The 13,205-nt window shown below is 43.1% G+C and overlaps 5 non-coding genes across 5 annotated transcripts; all 5 read right to left on the minus strand.

Annotated features, from left to right (window-relative positions):
- Nucleotides 1-4,762: 4,762 nt before the first annotated feature.
- On the minus strand, nucleotides 4,763-4,953 carry LOC141223371 (U2 spliceosomal RNA). The gene has a single exon (XR_012290999.1). It is a non-coding gene; the product is annotated as a U2 spliceosomal RNA (small nuclear RNA).
- Nucleotides 4,954-6,068: 1,115 nt separating this feature from the next.
- LOC141223294 (U2 spliceosomal RNA) lies at nucleotides 6,069-6,259 on the minus strand. Its single transcript, XR_012290926.1, has one exon. It is a non-coding gene; the product is annotated as a U2 spliceosomal RNA (small nuclear RNA).
- Nucleotides 6,260-7,374: 1,115 nt separating this feature from the next.
- Nucleotides 7,375-7,565, minus strand: LOC141223296 (U2 spliceosomal RNA). The gene has a single exon (XR_012290927.1). It is a non-coding gene; the product is annotated as a U2 spliceosomal RNA (small nuclear RNA).
- Nucleotides 7,566-8,680: 1,115 nt separating this feature from the next.
- Nucleotides 8,681-8,871, minus strand: LOC141223297 (U2 spliceosomal RNA). Its single transcript, XR_012290928.1, has one exon. It is a non-coding gene; the product is annotated as a U2 spliceosomal RNA (small nuclear RNA).
- A 1,109-nt stretch (nucleotides 8,872-9,980) lies between these two features.
- Nucleotides 9,981-10,176, minus strand: LOC141223486 (U2 spliceosomal RNA). Its single transcript, XR_012291101.1, has one exon. It is a non-coding gene; the product is annotated as a U2 spliceosomal RNA (small nuclear RNA).
- Between the last annotated feature and the right edge of the window lie 3,029 nt (nucleotides 10,177-13,205).

Raw genomic sequence — 13,205 nt, forward strand, 5'->3', positions numbered from 1 at the left:
AAAAATAGACACTAACAACTTCACCCGCCTCACCGAACATTCAGAATCACATAATACACACACGTCATCCATATAACCACTCACCTTCCATTCTTTTCCTCCACCTCCCGGCACTTGCACACCACGAATTACCTTATCTTTCCTCAGCATACACAACAATGGCTCAATTGCACAAATAAATGCTACAGGGGACAAAGGACACCCCTGTCGCACACCCGAAAACACATTCACTTTCCTACCCACATACCCATTCATTAAAACACAGCTATAAACACCCGCATACAAACTTCTCACTCGCCCAACAAAATCAGCCGAAAAACCCATTTTTAACAACACTCTGAACAAAAAACCATGCGACAACCTATCATAAGCCTTTTCAAAATCCAAACTTAACAAAAATACACTCTTCTTACGACCCATGCAATCCCATAGACAATCTCTTAACATACACACACACTCATGAATCCGCCTCCCAGGTACCGCACAACACTGCTCATCCCCAATCACACTCTCTATCACATCACGCATCCTATTAGCCATAAGTTTTGCATAGATTTTATAATCACAATTAAGTAACGTTATTGGCCTCCAATTCCTCAGACTTTTCAAATCCCCTTTCTTAGGAATTAACACAACCATACCTGCACGCATACTCTCAGCCACCTCCATGTTTCCCCACATATACTTACATACATCCACAAAGTCCTTACCAATCACACCCCACATCACACGATAAAATTCTACTGGGAGGCCATCCTCCCCCGGCGTCTTATTCAAAGCCATACTACACATAACCTTCCATACCTCATCACCAGTCACCTCACCCATCACTCTCTCTCTTTCTGCTTCACTCAACTTACTCTCTAACACACTCAAAACATCATTCTCCAAACATTCATCCCTCTGTTTCACTGCATACAGATCCTCATAAAACTTAGCCACCTCTTCACACATATCCTCTCCACTCACCTCACTTCCATCTGCTCCATACACCACGCTCATACTCTGTTTCTTTCCAAAAACTTTTTTAAAGAAAAACCGAGAACATTTCTCATCCTGCTCCATCTTATCAATCTTTGCCCTAAACACTATGCTTCTCCCTCTCTCCAACAAAAACTCACTAATCTCCTTTTTTACCTCTAAAATATCCTCCTCCACCTCAACTCCTCCTTCCCTTAACTTATACAAAACGCTCAACCGCGCGTTCAGTTTAACAAAACTCTCTCTTTTAATTGCTGCATACTTGTATCCTAAATTTTTAAAGAACATTTTTGTTTGTTTCTTCACCCAGTCCCACCACTCACAAACATTCCCAAACTCATTTTTATGCTTACACCATTCTTCATACCGCCTTTCATACTCCTTTCTCACATCTTCATTCTCTAACAGTTTAACATTTAACTTCCACAATCCTCTCCCAAACACTCCATCAACTTTTATATCCAACTCACACAACATACACACATGATCTGAAAAAAGAACGTTTTCCTGCCTATAATTAACAGAAACCATATTTTTAGAAATAAAACAATAATCCAATCTGGATTGTACCCTACCACTCTCAGAAAAGAAAGTGTTCAACAAAGGATTCATGTTACACACGCGCTGCATATCACACAACCCAAAATCATTCACTAACTCCAATAATGCTTTCCCAGACACATCCACATTCACTCTCCCCACATCACAGTTCATATCACCCACAATTACCACAGGTATTCTTCCTGGAACAAAAAGCTTAATTTTTTCAAATAAATTTTTGCGCTCATTTTTTTCAACTGGCGCATAAACATTAATAACACAAAACTTTACATTCTTGTATACAAAATTAGCAAGGATACATCTCCCCACCTCAATAACCAAATAATCACTCAAAACAACCTCCCTTCCTTTAACCAAAATACCCACACCATCATTCTTATTACATGCACTCCCCGACCACACAGACGCTCCATAAGACCATTCATCCCCTTTCACACCATCCACTACCCCACATTCTTGTAAACAAAAAATAGATGCATTTTGCATAGCTAAAAACTCAAAAATAGCAGCTCTTCTTACTTTACTTTTAAACACTCTTACGTTTTGGGACACTATGGTAAATCCCATAATACTTCTACTCCTTCACCAATTACACAAAGAAATAGCCTTTGGCCTAAACCAAAGCTCACAAGAGGACAAAAAGAAAAAACATTTACAATATTATATGGTGACACTATCCAGCACCACCACTATCCTCCTCCGCCATCAGAACAGAACAGCTGGTTTCCGACCCGCTGGCTTCACCAGCCACACTCCTCATTCTGGCAGTTCTGATCTTCCTCTGAGGCTCACTAAAATCTGCATCATCACTGCCCCCACCATCCTCCCTACGACTCTTCTTTGCACCCCTATCATCCTCCGAAGAAAAATCTTCAATGTTTTCAGGACCCGAAGGGTGTTCAGGACTGTCGGGTTCCGAGATTTGCACTTCACATCCTGTTGCGTCCATTGCCTCTCCAAAAGTCATCATCTCAGGCAGCTCTGCTTCCACCACTTTCCTAGATATTCTCGCAGACACTGCCTTTTTCTCCACCTTTGCCACTTCCCTCCAGAACTCCTTTTCTTCCCTCCGCTTCTTCCTCATTTCTTCAGCAGAAGAAGAACATGGTCTCAGGGACACCTCCTCTGGCGCCGTAGAGGGAGAGGCTCTACCAGTTTCCCGCCTCCTTCCCTCTCTCTCCTCCCTCTCCAATCTTTCCAGCACTTTCAGTGCGCTTGCCATCTGCCTCCTCTCCAGCTCCTCCTCCTTCTGTTCTTTATCAGAACGTCTAGGTGCACTCATAGGACAGTCCTTATACATGTGATCACTACTCCCACAGACATCACAGGACTTGGCCTCTGGACACTGGTTGGCCATATGCCCCTCCTTTCTGCAATTTCGGCAACACTGCCCTTTAAGGCATGTTACCATGGTATGTCCGAAAGAAAAGCATCTACGGCAAAACATGGGCTGGCCTGGGTAAAAGAGGAAACCTCTATGGCCTGCAACGGAAAAATTTGATGGAGGGTGTCTAAAGCCCCCCACACTGTCAGGATCCCTTTTCAATTTCACACGGAATTTATACTGACAGTTAAAGATTCCTAGACAATTGACTTGCTTCACTCCCTTCCGCACATATTCACAGTAGCGAGAGAGGAAGCACTCCAGCAGCTCAGGGTCTGTAAAAGGGTTATAGACAGTCACAGTCACCTCCTTTTCTTGCAGACCAAACAAAGGTTCCCATCTAACTCCTTCCAAGCAGGGGTCACTAGAGTGACCACGGAGCCATTCAAAGACATTAAGGCAAACATCCTGGTCCATAAAGGTAACGTCATAATTACCTTGACGTGAAAATTCGTTGACACTGAAGATCTCAGAACGTCTTGCTCCAGCTTTGCCTTCAACGATGTCTTGGACAATGAAAACCACGTTGTTCTTGTTCTGGTCAGATGGATCCACGGACAAACGGATGGTGTTCTTCACAAAAGACATCTTGGATTCTGTCGGTATGGAATACCACAGGAAAAAGCAGAAAATCCTCCACAAAAGGGTCCGGATTCCTCCAGGAGACTCGCACCAATCAAGGTACAGTCATACGATCTTAGCCAAAAGGCCGAGAAGCGATAACCAGAATTGGTTTCAAACTACGGAGCCACCCAAGGATCCTGAAAAGTCCATTTGTGGAGATGAGCTCCTGGACTCCCGTTAAGAAGACATGTTGTCAACCTCTAGATCCCTTACATGCCTGCACTTTTCGGCTTGCTGCTGCTGCAATCCACGCGTTTTAGATCTGCATAACTCCACCTCTTTAAACACAGCACCTTCACCCCCTGCTGTTCCCACCCGCCTCAACACCGTTGGAAGGGAGGAGAACCAATTAAGGAGGGGGGTGGGGTGGAACGAGCAGCTGTCTACCCTTAGCAGGAGGGCTCCTGATTACATACCTCTCCTGCTGCTGCTGCTGCTGGCTGTCCAGCAGCAGACTGAAGGTGGCTGTTGCTGTGCACAGGTATATAAAGGCTCAGAGCCTATTATGACACGCGCAGCCAGCGTTCCATTGCCACATTCCATCTACTGCAGGCAGGATACCTGGCTGGCTGAATGTCGCTGAGAAGCTCACAGAGACCGCCATAAGCAACAGTTTAACAGAATGCCACAGACTAATCAACCAAACTTTTTGGGTTGGGTTCTCTTTTATAGTCTGCAGGCATTAAATGAAAGAAGTCAGTGTTCCAGCAGAAGGAGACAACGTTTCAGAAAAGGCATTGTAGCAAACCAAAAAAGAAATTTTAAGCGCAGCAGAGTAACCAGCGCACATACCTGTTATCCCAGGTGAGTTTAAAAGGCTGCTGTTGATAACAAGGGCATTTGCTAAATAGCTGGTGTGTGTGCAACAATATACTGAAAGGTCAATTATATTGTGCAGCTTATCTCACCACCTGTAGTTATTTAGGTGAAAGCTCCAAAATGCTTGCCTAATATGTCTGTTTATCCAAAAGGAAGTAAAAAGGGAGAGCTAGAAAGATAGCATTGCATCACATTACATGGCAATGCAATGCACAGTTGCTGAAGTTGAACCAAAATGAGCTTGTAATCTGGCTTCTGCAACTTTGAACATGAAAAATACAATGAGGAGAAGAAAAGCAAAGCCAAAGAGTCCATCCCAAAATCCGACAAACAAGCAAAATGAACAAAAAACATTGAATTCAATTCTTTCTGATTTTAGAAACTGCATTAAAGAATGGGTGCACCGGTCCTGGAGATACTGCAATACCAGGTCAATGCGTGGAGTGGACAGAGCAAGCTCTTTTTCCATCTCCCTGTTCTAAAAATCCATTTAATATATGGTCCCCAGATAGGGGACGTATCAGATATTAAACTGATAAGAACAGATACTACACTTGATCTTAGCCAAAAGGCCGAGAAGCGATAACCAGAATTGGTTTCAAACTACGGAGCCACCCAAGGATCCTGAAAAGTCCATTTGTGGAGATGAGCTCCTGGACTCCCGTTAAGAAGACATGTTGTCAACCTCTAGATCCCTTACATGCCTGCACTTTTCGGCTTGCTGCTGCTGCAATCCACGCGTTTTAGATCTGCATAACTCCACCTCTTTAAACACAGCACCTTCACCCCCTGCTGTTCCCACCCGCCTCAACACCGTTGGAAGGGAGGAGAACCAATTAAGGCGGGGGGTGGGGTGGAACGAGCAGCTGTCTACCCTTAGCAGGAGGGCTCCTGATTACATACCTCTCCTGCTGCTGCTGCTGCTGGCTGTCCAGCAGCAGACTGAAGGTGGCTGCTGCTGTGCACAGGTATATAAAGGCTCAGAGCCTATTATGACATGCGCAGCCAGCGTTCCATTGCCACATTCCATCTACTGCAGGCAGGATACCTGGCTGGCTGAATGTCGCTGAGAAGCTCACAGAGACCGCCATAAGCAACAGTTTAACAGAATGCCACAGACTAATCAACCAAACTTTTTGGGTTGGGTTCTTTTTTATAGTCTGCAGGCATTAAATGAAAGAAGTCAGTGTTCCAGCAGAAGGAGACAACGTTTCAGAAAAGGCATTGTAGCAAACCAAAAAAGAAATTTTAAGCGCAGCAGAGTAACCAGCGCACATACCTGTTAGCTCAGGTGAGTTTAAAAGGCTGCTGTTGATAACAAGGGCATTTGCTAAATAGATGGTGTGTGTGCAACAATATACTGAAAGGTCAATTATATTGTGCAGCTTATCTCACCACCTGTAGTTATTTAGGTGAAAGCTCCAAAATGCTTGCCTAATATGTCTGTTTATCCAAAAGGAAGTAAAAAGGGAGAGCTAGAAAGATAGCATTGCATCACATTACATGGCAATGCAATGCACAGTTGCTGAAGTTGAACCAAAATGAGCTTGTAATCTGGCTTCTGCAACTTTGAACATGAAAAATCCAATGAGGAGAAGAAAAGCAAAGCCAAAGAGTCCATCCCAAAATCCGACAAACAAGCAAAATGAACAAAAAACATTGAATTCAATTCTTTCTGATTTTAGAAACTGCATTAAAGAAGGGGTGCACCGGTCCTGGAGATACTGCAATACCAGGTCAATGCGTGGAGTGGACAGAGCAAGCTCTTTTTCCATCTCCCTGTTCTAAAAATCCATTTAATATATGGTCCCCAGATAGGGGACGTATCAGATATTAAACTGATAAGAACAGATACTACACTTGATCTTAGCCAAAAGGCCGAGAAGCGATAACCAGAATTGGTTTCAAACTACGGAGCCACCCAAGGATCCTGAAAAGTCCATTTGTGGAGATGAGCTCCTGGACTCCCGTTAAGAAGACATGTTGTCAACCTCTAGATCCCTTACATGCCTGCACTTTTCGGCTTGCTGCTGCTGCAATCCACGCGTTTTAGATCTGCATAACTCCACCTCTTTAAACACAGCACCTTCACCCCCTGCTGTTCCCACCCGCCTCAACACCGTTGGAAGGGAGGAGAACCAATTAAGGCGGGGGATGGGGTGGAACGAGCAGCTGTCTACCCTTAGCAGGAGGGCTCCTGATTACATACCTCTCCTGCTGCTGCTGCTGCTGGCTGTCCAGCAGCAGACTGAAGGTGGCTGCTGCTGTGCACAGGTATATAAAGGCTCAGAGCCTATTATGACACGCGCAGCCAGCGTTCCATTGCCACATTCCATCTACTGCAGGCAGGATACCTGGCTGGCTGAATGTCGCTGAGAAGCTCACAGAGACCGCCATAAGCAACAGTTTAACAGAATGCCACAGACTAATCAACCAAACTTTTTGGGTTGGGTTCTCTTTTATAGTCTGCAGGCATTAAATGAAAGAAGTCAGTGTTCCAGCAGAAGGAGACAACGTTTCAGAAAAGGCATTGTAGCAAACCAAAAAAGAAATTTTAAGCGCAGCAGAGTAACCAGCGCACATACCTGTTAGCTCAGGTGAGTTTAAAAGGCTGCTGTTGATAACAAGGGCATTTGCTAAATAGATGGTGTGTGTGCAACAATATACTGAAAGGTCAATTATATTGTGCAGCTTATCTCACCACCTGTAGTTATTTAGGTGAAAGCTCCAAAATGCTTGCCTAATATGTCTGTTTATCCAAAAGGAAGTAAAAAGGGAGAGCTAGAAAGATAGCATTGCATCACATTACATGGCAATGCAATGCACAGTTGCTGAAGTTGAACCAAAATGAGCTTGTAATCTGGCTTCTGCAACTTTGAACATGAAAAATCCAATGAGGAGAAGAAAAGCAAAGCCAAAGAGTCCATCCCAAAATCCGACAAACAAGCAAAATGAACAAAAAACATTGAATTCAATTCTTTCTGATTTTAGAAACTGCATTAAAGAAGGGGTGCACCGGTCCTGGAGATACTGCAATACCAGGTCAATGCGTGGAGTGGACAGAGCAAGCTCTTTTTCCATCTCCCTGTTCTAAAAATCCATTTAATATATGGTCCCCAGATAGGGGACGTATCAGATATTAAACTGATAAGAACAGATACTACACTTGATCTTAGCCAAAAGGCCGAGAAGCGATAACCAGAATTGGTTTCAAACTACGGAGCCACCCAAGGATCCTGAAAAGTCCATTTGTGGAGATGAGCTCCTGGACTCCCGTTAAGAAGACATGTTGTCAACCTCTAGATCCCTTACATGCCTGCACTTTTCGGCTTGCTGCTGCTGCAATCCACGCGTTTTAGATCTGCATAACTCCACCTCTTTAAACACAGCACCTTCACCCCCTGCTGTTCCCACCCGCCTCAACACCGTTGGAAGGGAGGAGAACCAATTAAGGCGGGGGGTGGGGTGGAACGAGCAGCTGTCTACCCTTAGCAGGAGGGCTCCTGATTACATACCTCTCCTGCTGCTGCTGCTGCTGGCTGTCCAGCAGCAGACTGAAGGTGGCTGCTGCTGTGCACAGGTATATAAAGGCTCAGAGCCTATTATGACACGCGCAGCCAGCGTTCCATTGCCACATTCCATCTACTGCAGGCAGGATACCTGGCTGGCTGAATGTCGCTGAGAAGCTCACAGAGACCGCCATAAGCAACAGTTTAACAGAATGCCACAGACTAATCAACCAAACTTTTTGGGTTGGGTTCTCTTTTATAGTCTGCAGGCATTAAATGAAAGAAGTCAGTGTTCCAGCAGAAGGAGACAACGTTTCAGAAAAGGCATTGTAGCAAACCAAAAAAGAAATTTTAAGCGCAGCAGAGTAACCAGCGCACATACCTGTTAGCTCAGGTGAGTTTAAAAGGCTGCTGTTGATAACAAGGGCATTTGCTAAATAGATGGTGTGTGTGCAACAATATACTGAAAGGTCAATTATATTGTGCAGCTTATCTCACCACCTGTAGTTATTTAGGTGAAAGCTCCAAAATGCTTGCCTAATATGTCTGTTTATCCAAAAGGAAGTAAAAAGGGAGAGCTAGAAAGATAGCATTGCATCACATTACATGGCAATGCAATGCACAGTTGCTGAAGTTGAACCAAAATGAGCTTGTAATCTGGCTTCTGCAACTTTGAACATGAAAAATCCAATGAGGAGAAGAAAAGCAAAGCCAAAGAGTCCATCCCAAAATCCGACAAACAAGCAAAATGAACAAAAAACATTGAATTCAATTCTTTCTGATTTTAGAAACTGCATTAAAGAAGGGGTGCACCGGTCCTGGAGATACTGCAATACCAGGTCAATGCGTGGAGTGGACAGAGCAAGCTCTTTTTCCATCTCCCTGTTCTAAAAATCCATTTAATATATGGTCCCCAGATAGGGGACGTATCAGATATTAAACTGATAAGAACAGATACTACACTTGATCTTAGCCAAAAGGCCGAGAAGCGATAACCAGAATTGGTTTCAAACTACGGAGCCACCCAAGGATCCTGAAAAGTCCATTTGTGGAGATGAGCTCCTGGACTCCCGTTAAGAAGACATGTTGTCAACCTCTAGATCCCTTACATGCCTGCACTTTTCGGCTTGCTGCTGCTGCAATCCACGCGTTTTAGATCTGCATAACTCCACCTCTTTAAACACAGCACCTTCACCCCCTGCTGTTCCCACCCGCCTCAACACCGTTGGAAGGGAGGAGAACCAATTAAGGCGGGGGGTGGGGTGGAACGAGCAGCTGTCTACCCTTAGCAGGAGGGCTCCTGATTACATACCTCTCCTGCTGCTGCTGGCTGTCCAGCAGCAGACTGAAGGTGGCTGCTGCTGTGCACAGGTATATAAAGGCTCAGAGCCTATTATGACACGCGCAGCCAGCGTTCCATTGCCACATTCCATCTACTGCAGGCAGGATACCTGGCTGGCTGAATGTCGCTGAGAAGCTCACAGAGACCGCCATAAGCAACAGTTTAACAGAATGCCACAGACTAATCAACCAAACTTTTTGGGTTGGGTTCTCTTTTATAGTCTGCAGGCATTAAATGAAAGAAGTCAGTGTTCCAGCAGAAGGAGACAACGTTTCAGAAAAGGCATTGTAGCAAACCAAAAAAGAAATTTTAAGCGCAGCAGAGTAACCAGCGCACATACCTGTTAGCTCAGGTGAGTTTAAAAGGCTGCTGTTGGTAACAAGGGCATTTGCTAAATAGATGGTGTGTGTGCAACAATATACTGAAAGGTCAATTATATTGTGCAGCTTATCTCACCACCTGTAGTTATTTAGGTGAAAGCTCCAAAATGCTTGCCTAATATGTCTGTTTATCCAAAAGGAAGTAAAAAGGGAGAGCTAGAAAGATAGCATTGCATCACATTACATGGCAATGCAATGCACAGTTGCTGAAGTTGAACCAAAATGAGCTTGTAATCTGGCTTCTGCAACTTTGAACATGAAAAATCCAATGAGGAGAAGAAAAGCAAAGCCAAAGAGTCCATCCCAAAATCCGACAAACAAGCAAAATGAACAAAAAACATTGAATTCAATTCTTTCTGATTTTAGAAACTGCATTAAAGAAGGGGTGCACCGGTCCTGGAGATACTGCAATACCAGGTCAATGCGTGGAGTGGACAGAGCAAGCTCTTTTTCCATCTCCCTGTTCTAAAAATCCATTTAATATATGGTCCCCAGATAGGGGACGTATCAGATATTAAACTGATAAGAACAGATTTTTTTTTTTTTTTTTTTTTTTTTTCTCCTCAGACAAGGAAATTCCACAGTCTATGAAAACCAGACAAAGGAAAATTCCATCAAAACAGCTGCGTCAAATCCAATACGCAATTTGCTGTCCCCATCTTCATCGGAAATATTTATTTCATATTTCAAAACAACAATAACAAAAATCAAGAGGTACTAACAATATATCTCCACTTTTTAACTTTCCATATTCCCTCCGCATCCACTTCCCCTCTCCTCTTTTTGTCCCATAGGAAACACACATACATCTTCCCCAAAATCACCTTCACACTATCCTTTACAGCAATTTCCTTCCTTTTAAACACATACACATTCCTCACATCCCATAACACTTCCTTTATACATGCAAGCATCAACCACAAGACTCTTTCCTTCGTCCCATCACATATTCCCAAACCAAACATAAACAACTCAAAAGACAACAAATTCACACCACACAATTCTTTACACAAAGGCCCCATTCTCCCAATCACATCTCTAGCATACTGGCAATTCCAAAAAACATGCAACACACTTTCCCTTCCACCACAGCCATTTCTTGGACACATTTCACTCCTCACCAAACCTCTATTCCTCTGAAACTCTCTCACAGGTAATACTCCATGTAAAGACTGCCACACAACTTCACTCTGTTTGTTGGTCATACCACTCATCCGCACTTTCTTCCAAACCTTCTGCACATCACCACCCCTAACCATATTTATTCCACATTCTACCTCTCTACATTCAATCATCCTATACACAGCCTTCTTATTCTCCAGCAATCTCACATCTGCATCACACAGTTCATACCTCACCAAAAACTTATAAACCCACACATACCATACAGGCACCTCAAAAGCAATCGGACATCGCAAATCCCTTTCTTGCCACTTTAAACGAAACAAATACGCTCCAAATAAATACCTACACATAGATGAAAACTTTCCATCCGCCCTAATCACTTTCAAAACAAACACAACGATATTCACACCAAAAAACACGTCCAAATTCGGAAAACCCAAACCACCTTTTTCCACTCTTTTAACCAAAATTTCTCTCCTAGCTCTCTCCATTTTCGAGTTCCACAAAAAAACAAATAAAATTCTATTCAAGCTTCTCATACACATATATCCTGGTGGAAATACTACCGCAATATATAAAAATATTGGCAACACCACACTCTTAACAATTAAAATCTTCCCAAAAAAGGATAAACTCCTCAATTTCCAAAAATTCAACTTCTGCTCAACTTTTCCTTTCGCATCATCCCAACTTTCTTTCCCATCCAAACTCTCTGAAAACTTCACACCCAAAACTTTAATAGGTCCATTCACTACATTCACACCTACATCCCTACTTAAACTTCCGCCTCCAAAACCCTTACACTCACTCTTTTCCCAATTCACTTTAAACGCAGATGCACCACAAAAAATAGACACTAACAACTTCACCCGCCTCACCGAACATTCAGAATCACATAATACACACACGTCATCCATATAACCACTCACTTTCCATTCTTTTCCTCCACCTCCCGGCACTTGCACACCACGAATTACCTTATCTTTCCTCAGCATACACAACAATGGCTCAATTGCACAAATAAATGCTACAGGGGACAAAGGACACCCCTGTCGCACACCCGAAAACACATTCACTTTCCTACCCACATACCCATTCATTAAAACACAGCTATAAACACCCGCATACAAACTTCTCACTCGCCCAACAAAATCAGCCGGAAAACCCATTTTTAACAACACTCTGAACAAAAAACCATGCGACAACCTATCATAAGCCTTTTCAAAATCCAAACTTAACAAAAATACACTCTTCTTACGACCCATGCAATCCCATAGACAATCTCTTAACATACACACACACTCATGAATCCGCCTCCCAGGTACCGCACAACACTGCTCATCCCCAATCACACTCTCTATCACATCACGCATCCTATTAGCCATAAGTTTTGCATAGATTTTATAATCACAATTAAGTAACGTTATTGGCCTCCAATTCCTCAGACTTTTCAAATCCCCTTTCTTAGGAATTAACACAACCATACCTGCACGCATACTCTCAGCCACCTCCATGTTTCCCCACATATACTTACATACATCCACAAAGTCCTTACCAATCACACCCCACATCACACGATAAAATTCTACTGGGAGGCCATCCTCCCCCGGCGTCTTATTCAAAGCCATACTACACATAACCTTCCATACCTCATCACCAGTCACCTCACCCATCACTCTCTCTCTTTCTGCTTCACTCAACTTACTCTTTAACACACTCAAAACATCATTCTCCAAACATTCATCCCTCTGTTTCACTGCATACAGATCCTCATAAAACTTAGCCACCTCTTCACACATATCCTCTCCACTCACCTCACTTCCATCTGCTCCATACACCACGCTCATACTCTGTTTCTTTCCAAAAACTTTTTTAAAGAAAAACCGAGAACATTTCTCATCCTGCTCCATCTTATCAATCTTTGCCCTAAACACTATGCTTCTCCCTCTCTCCAACAAAAACTCACTAATCTCCTTTTTTACCTCTAAAATATCCTCCTCCACCTCAACTCCTCCTTCCCTTAACTTATACAAAACGCTCAACCGCGCGTTCAGTTTAACAAAACTCTCTCTTTTAATTGCTGCATACTTGTATCCTAAATTTTTAAAGAACATTTTTGTTTGTTTCTTCACCCAGTCCCACCACTCACAAACATTCCCAAACTCATTTTTATGCTTACACCATTCTTCATACCGCCTTTCATACTCCTTTCTCACATCTTCATTCTCTAACAGTTTAACATTTAACTTCCACAATCCTCTCCCAAACACTCCATCAACTTTTATATCCAACTCACACAACATACACACATGATCTGAAAAAAGAACGTTTTCCTGCCTATAATTAACAGAAACCATATTTTTAGAAATAAAACAATAATCCAATCTGGATTGTACCCTACCACTCTCAGAAAAGAAAGTGTTCAACAAAGGATTCATGTTACACACGCGCTGCATATCACACAACCCAAAATCATTCAC

The sequence above is a fragment of the Phyllobates terribilis genome, unplaced genomic scaffold (assembly GCF_046119375.1).
Source record: "Phyllobates terribilis strain yellow unplaced genomic scaffold, ASM4611937v1 Scaffold_376__1_contigs__length_1858288, whole genome shotgun sequence".
Taxonomy (NCBI): domain Eukaryota; kingdom Metazoa; phylum Chordata; class Amphibia; order Anura; family Dendrobatidae; genus Phyllobates; species Phyllobates terribilis.